Source organism: Mus pahari, chromosome 11, assembly GCF_900095145.1.
Source record: "Mus pahari chromosome 11, PAHARI_EIJ_v1.1, whole genome shotgun sequence".
In the NCBI taxonomy this organism is placed as follows: Eukaryota; Metazoa; Chordata; class Mammalia; order Rodentia; family Muridae; genus Mus; species Mus pahari.
Genome location: NC_034600.1, coordinates 47,587,972 through 47,594,258, shown reverse-complemented (window position 1 = coordinate 47,594,258; position 6,287 = coordinate 47,587,972). Strand labels below are relative to the sequence as shown.

The 6,287-nt window shown below is 38.3% G+C and overlaps 1 pseudogene; it reads left to right on the top strand.

The window, feature by feature from the left end:
• The window catches only part of LOC110328885, a 120,686-nt pseudogene that overhangs the window by 738 nt on the left and 113,661 nt on the right, over positions 1 to 6,287 (top strand).

The following is a 6,287-nucleotide window of genomic DNA, read 5'->3' as shown; positions in this document are numbered from 1 at the left end:
TCAGTGGTAGAGTACTTGCCTTTTAATGTATAAAAAAACTGAAAAAAAAAAAAAAAAACAAAACAAAAACAAAGAAAGAAAGAAAAGAAAAGAAAAGAAAAGAAAAAAAGAAAGAAAGAAAAGTGAAAACTCAATCAATAATAAATCTGAATTAAAGTAAAAAGAGTGTAATCCATAGTTCTAGACATGAAAGGTTCTTGTTTGTTTGTTCTAATTTCCTGATCATCGCCATTCACTTACCAACAGTGAAAGAACGCAGCAGCAAAGTAGGAAAATGTTCTAGAAACTTCTCTCCCGCACTTCATCCTTCCCTCCCCCAGTCAAACCCACTATTTCAGCTAAATTCATTGATGCAAACAAATTAATTTGTTTTGTGTCTTCCTTGTCTAAGTTTATTTCATATTTGTACAGCCCTTGAACGGAAATGTTCTTTTCAAACTTTTCACTTTCATTTCTTTTTAAACGTCTTAATTTTTCTGCTTCATTGAAACAGCTAGTCTACAAAACCAGCCACTGCTGACAGTAGATTACTTTGTAAACAAAGAAACCTCATGCTGTTTTGATTACTAACGAGCAAATGTCTGTAATTTAAGATGCCTCTCTGTGATGGATTGGATCATCTTCTACTAAAAAGCAGCCCTATGGTTTATTTATGATTCTCATCTCAGGATCCAGAAACACAAAGTTTTCTTTAAATCCAAAAAATTCTATATTGTTATGAAATTCCTCCCCAGGTACAGTGGAAAAAAAGTTGCTTTATAGGCAATCATTTAGAAAAGATTGCTTCATTCTTCAGTACAGAATTATTAACATCGTTTGCAAGATGTTAGTCAGAGAAAAGCTGTTTTGATGTATAAAATTCATTTTGAAATTATAATTTGTACAAACTTTTATATGTATTTCATCACTAGGTTCTATAAAATTTGCTTAGAATAGTTAGTTTGCCATGTAACTTTAGATAGAAAAGTTCAAAACTTGTGTAATTTATAAGTTATTAAAACTTGATAGAATTAGAGAACATCATTTTGTTTGATGGATTTAGAATAAAATTGACTGATTTTTAATCTCACATAATGTATCCTGATTCTGATAGCCCTTAATCTTACCCTCTCAATTCCTCCAACCTCCCTTTCCTTTTGGATCCACCCCCTGCTTCTCATTAGAAAACAAACATGATTCTGAGGAATAATATTAAAATACAATGAAGTATTTTTTTAACTAACATAGCAAAATAACACAAAACACCACAAGGTAAGCCACAAGAAACAGATGTAGCTGCAGAAACCCATTCATTTACACACTTGAGAATCCATTAAAAGCACTAAACTGAAAGCCATGATATATATGCAAAAGATCCTGGAGGGTAAAAGGAGTTGGGAAATTTTTAAATAAAATAAAAATAAAATAAAGTTTTAAGAGAGAGAGAAAATAAAGGAGGAGGAGGAGGAGGACGAGGAGGAGGAGGACGAGGAGGAGGAGGAGGAGGAAGAGGAGGAGGAAGAGAAAAAGACTTGACAAGGCACCTCCAAGAATGCCTTCAAGTTTGTTTTCTGTTGGACATCTCATGCTGGAGATGCAAACTACACTTATAAGTAGTTTGTTAAGCCCCACTCCAGTTCTTGGTGTATCAGCATTTCGTGTATATTCTTGCCTTTTCTATCTAGACAAATGCTTTTTCTGGGAACTTGATTATCAACAGGTATGGAAAGTGACCCAAGGAAGCAGGTTTGGAAGTTGTAACTTTAAAACCATATCACCCACCAGTTGGTTAACAGTAAATATCCAATTGGAAAGGGGGTGGAGGAGAGAGTAGCTTTGGGGTTTTTTTTCCCTCAGCAAGACCTCCTTGGAGAAAATTAAATTTTCATTTGCAAGTTGCAAGTGGCTACCAATTGGTACTTCTGGGTTAGGGACGGGCCATGTGTCAGTTTTCCACACTAGCACCTTATCTGCTAAAAGCATGAGTCTTTCCATGCTGCCTCAGACATGGTGAGTTCCAATGTGTGTAGACTAGCTGACACACAGGGCCTTGTGTCTTCTACCCCTTCTGACTATAACATTCTTTCTGCCTCTTCTTCCTTTGGGTTCAATAAAGGGATGTACTTCATGGAGACATCCCATTAAGGGCTGAGTGTTCCACGGTCTCTCACTCTGCATAATGTCTGGCTGTAGGTCTCTGTATTTGCTTCCCTCTGTGGAAGGAAGGAGATATTCTACTGGTGGCTGAGCAAGACACTGACCACTGAAGAATATAGTAGGAGTTAATTTTTGGTACTTATCTTTTCCTTGTTGTTATTTAAAACAGTAGTATTTGGTTTTCCTCAAGAAAATAGGCCACCATTACCCTAGAATATCTTGAAGGCATAACACCATTGTAGAGCAAAGATTTGGGCCATGGTGCTTGTTTACATATCTCCTTTGGTAGCAGTCTGAGGACCTTCACTATGTAAGTATGAAGGCCCTATGTAGTTCCCAGATTGGGTTCTTTATGATCGAGGAGACATGTAAGAAGTATCCTCAAGGATAGGGCCTTGATGTCAATTTGGAAACAGCAACTTAAATTCTTGTCTACAGCCTGGGTTGGAAAGTTGGAGGTGGGGGCGAAGAGGGGAACCTGATCTGGTGCTGGCTAAGGGGAAAAGGACTCAAACTCTGAGGGCCAGAAGAAAGAATGGAAACAGACGGCCTTGGGAGGTAGGAGGTGGGGAGACCCTCCAGAATGTATCAGAAACCTGAGAAGTGAGAGACTCTGAGAACTCAAAGGGAGGGAGGGACCTTAGATGAACTTCTGTACAGTGGGGAGAGGGAACTTGTAGACCCCACCTCCAGCAGAAAGGCAGGGCATGTTAAACGCAATAAAGAGGAACCAACAATCATTGCTCATCCATAGCTCTCAACAACAATGGTCTCAACTCTCTAGTAAAAAAGACACAAACTAAAAGGATTAATCTTTCTGCTACATCCAAGAAACACACCTTGACATCAAGGATAGACATCACATTAGGATAAAAGGTTGGAAAAAGATATCCCAAACCAAATTGTTCTAAGAAGCATGTTGATGTAGCTAATTCATATCTGACAAAACAGACTTCAACCAAAACTAACCAAGAGATAAAGAAGGAAACTGCATATTCATCAAAGGAAAAATCCACCAAGAGGGATGGAGTGGGATATAATAGGATTGGGGATGGTTATCATAGGACATTAGCTTAGTGTAGGATAATGGTTGGTTATTATGGAATGGGGGCAAGTTATTTTGCAATGGGGTGGTTATTATGTGTAGCTGGAATTTTTAGCTATTCTGCTTTATGCTCCTGGCAGGTCATGTGCTTCAATTCACCTTCCCAGCATCCCTTAATGGAACACACACACACACACACACACACACACACACACACAAAAACACGAACACACATACACACGTGCACATGCGTGTGCACACGCACACATTAATTTAAAAATGTTAAACACATTTTTAGATAGTTAATCACATCTATTCATTGTTTGTATATTTTTTTGCTGCTGCTGCTGATGTTGTTTATGGTGGTAGTAGTGTGTGTGTGTGTGTGTGTGTGTGTGTGTGTGTGTGTGTGTGCGCATGTGTGTATGTGTGTTCTTCCCTCTTTTAATTTGCTTGTCATGGTTCTGCACTGCCTGTCAGAGGAACTGAACTGAAAACCGTGGTTTTTGCTTCAAATATTATTGTAACCATTTTGTAACCATACCTTTGTTTGAAAAGCTTATTGTGACTAACTATTGTTAGGACTGCATTGTCACAGCCACCTTGTAATCCTGTCTTTGTTTCAGAAGATTGTCATGACCAACTTGTTATTCTTATGTTCTGCTCCTATAACCTCACCTATTTTGCTCATCAAATCCATTGGGAACCTCCTACCTTTGTTTGAGCTATTAAAATCTTATCTTTGTCACATCCAATGCGGATCTCTTGAACACTGCCTTTAAGGAAAGATAGCCTGTGTGCATGAACAAAAAAGCTTACTTTAGTTAACTGTATGCTTCTATTAATTTGGCCATGATGAGTTGCATCCGTGGTCTTTCTCCTCACATCTTTCTGATTACCAGTATTTTTAAAAATATTACTTGGTCTTTTTTCCTTTTCTCTTGCAACTTTTAATATTCTTTCTTGGTTCTCTGTGTTTAGTTATTCTATGTTTATGTGCTGAGGTGACTTTATTTTCTTGCCCAGTCTACTTGGTGTTCTCCATGTTTCTTCCTTGATAGATGGATTTAAGTTACAAAGTTTTTCTTCTCTAATTTTATTGAAAATATCTTCTGTGCTTTTGGTCTGGGTTTCTTCTCCTTCCTTTACTCCAATTATTTTTGTTTTTGTTGTCATTGATTGGTTGGTTGGTTTTTTTATTTGTTTGTTTGTTTTGGATTGTTTTAGATTTAACATTTTGATTAACTGCTATTTCTATTTCTTCCATCACATCATTAATGCCTGGGATTCTCTCTTCCTTCTCTTGTACTGTCTTGGTGAATACAAGTCATTGCCTCTTTGCTTCCTTTCCATTTCCAGATTTGCCTGTTTGCATGCATTTTCTTTGATTTGGACTTGAGTTGTTTTATCTATTTCCTTCACTGTGTTTTCATATATTTCTTCAATGGATTTATTCATTACCTCTTTAAGAAGATGCCATATTTTAAGGACCTGTTTTAATGCCCTTTGTTGTGTTTCAGCAAAGTCTCGAGAGTCTGCTGGAGGGTGGTCAGTCTCTTGTGAGGACATATTGCGCTGCCTGTTATTGATTGTGTTATATGCTGGCACCTGGGAACATGGAATTGGAAAGACTATAATTCTAGAGTTCTAGGTGTTGGCATCTGGTCTTTCTTTTTCTTTTTTTTTTTTTTTTTTCAGTGGTTGGCTTTTGTTTGTTTTTCTCCCCTTGATTTCTATTACTGTCTCTGATTGTTAGGAGAGTGTCTGTGCGTTGCCTGCTAATTTTTTTTCCTGGGGATCCTGATAGGTACAGCCACTAGAAGTTCCAGATATAATGTGTTTCTGGCTACTGGAAGATGAAACTTCGGAATGGTGAGGGCGTGGGGAGACCCCTAAGTGGGTCCACATGAGGGAGGAAAGCAGGTGTTCCATCGGAGGTAGGTAGTTTCCTGGGAATGGGAGCAGAGAATGAGGAAATACCTCAGCAGAAGGCTGCTAGAGAGCTACTGAGACAGGGCAGTGGACTCAGAGGAATTGAAGGAGAGATGAAGATCTTCATACAGTTACCTTACTTGCTTCTCTGGTCAGGGTGACCTGTGAGTTCTAAGGGGGTGACTGCTATCATTGGGGGATGAAATAAAGAAACAAATGGGAGATGGAGATTAGGAGGGAAAGAGCTCTGTAGTCCACTATAAATGGAGCAGGGGGAAAGGAGGTTATAGCAGATACTCTGCTGTGGAGCTGGGGATGAGACTGTGAGACTGGATTTGGAGGCGAGAGGATAGGTGAAGAGCTACAGTCAGCGGACCTGTTTCCGAATACTTTAAAGCATTTGTTGGCCATTTGTAGTTCTTCTTTTGAGAGCATTATGTTTAGTTCACGAATCCATTTTTAACTGGGTTCTTGGTTCTTTTCATGTCTAGTTTTTTGTTTTGTTTTTATTTATTTGTATACTATAGACACTAATTCTCTATCATATGCACAGTGATGAAAAATTTCTCCCATTCTATAGAACTTCCTCTATCGGTTGAAAGGGTCTTGTGTCATTCAGAAGTGTTTGGTTGGTTGGTTTGGTTTTAGTTTCATGAGACCCCACCCCCCAATTGTTGGTCTTATACCCCATGCTACTAGTCATACTCAGAAAGTCTTATGCTGATACACTGAAGTGTACACCTTACATTTTACTCTATTAAGTTCAGGATATCAAGATTTATATTGAGATCCTTGATCTATTTGCGACTGAATTGTGTAGATGAGAGATAAGACTCTCTTTGTGGGTTGAAATCCAGGTTTCCTATTTTCAATTGTTGAATCTGACATTTTTTTTTCTCTGTTGTATATTTTTGGATCTTTGTCAAAGGTCAGACAGCTGTAGTGGCTTGAAGTTATACCTGGATATTCTAATCTTTCCATTAATCTATATAGTGTCAGTTTTTATGCCAGTACTATGTTGTTCTTATTACTATAGCTCTGTATCATAATTAGAAATCATATATGAGCCGGGTGTGGTGGTGTAAGCCTTTAATCCCAGCACTTGGGAGGCAGAGGCAGGNGGATTTCTGAGTTCAAGGCCAGACTGGACTACAAAGTGAGTTCCAGGACAGCC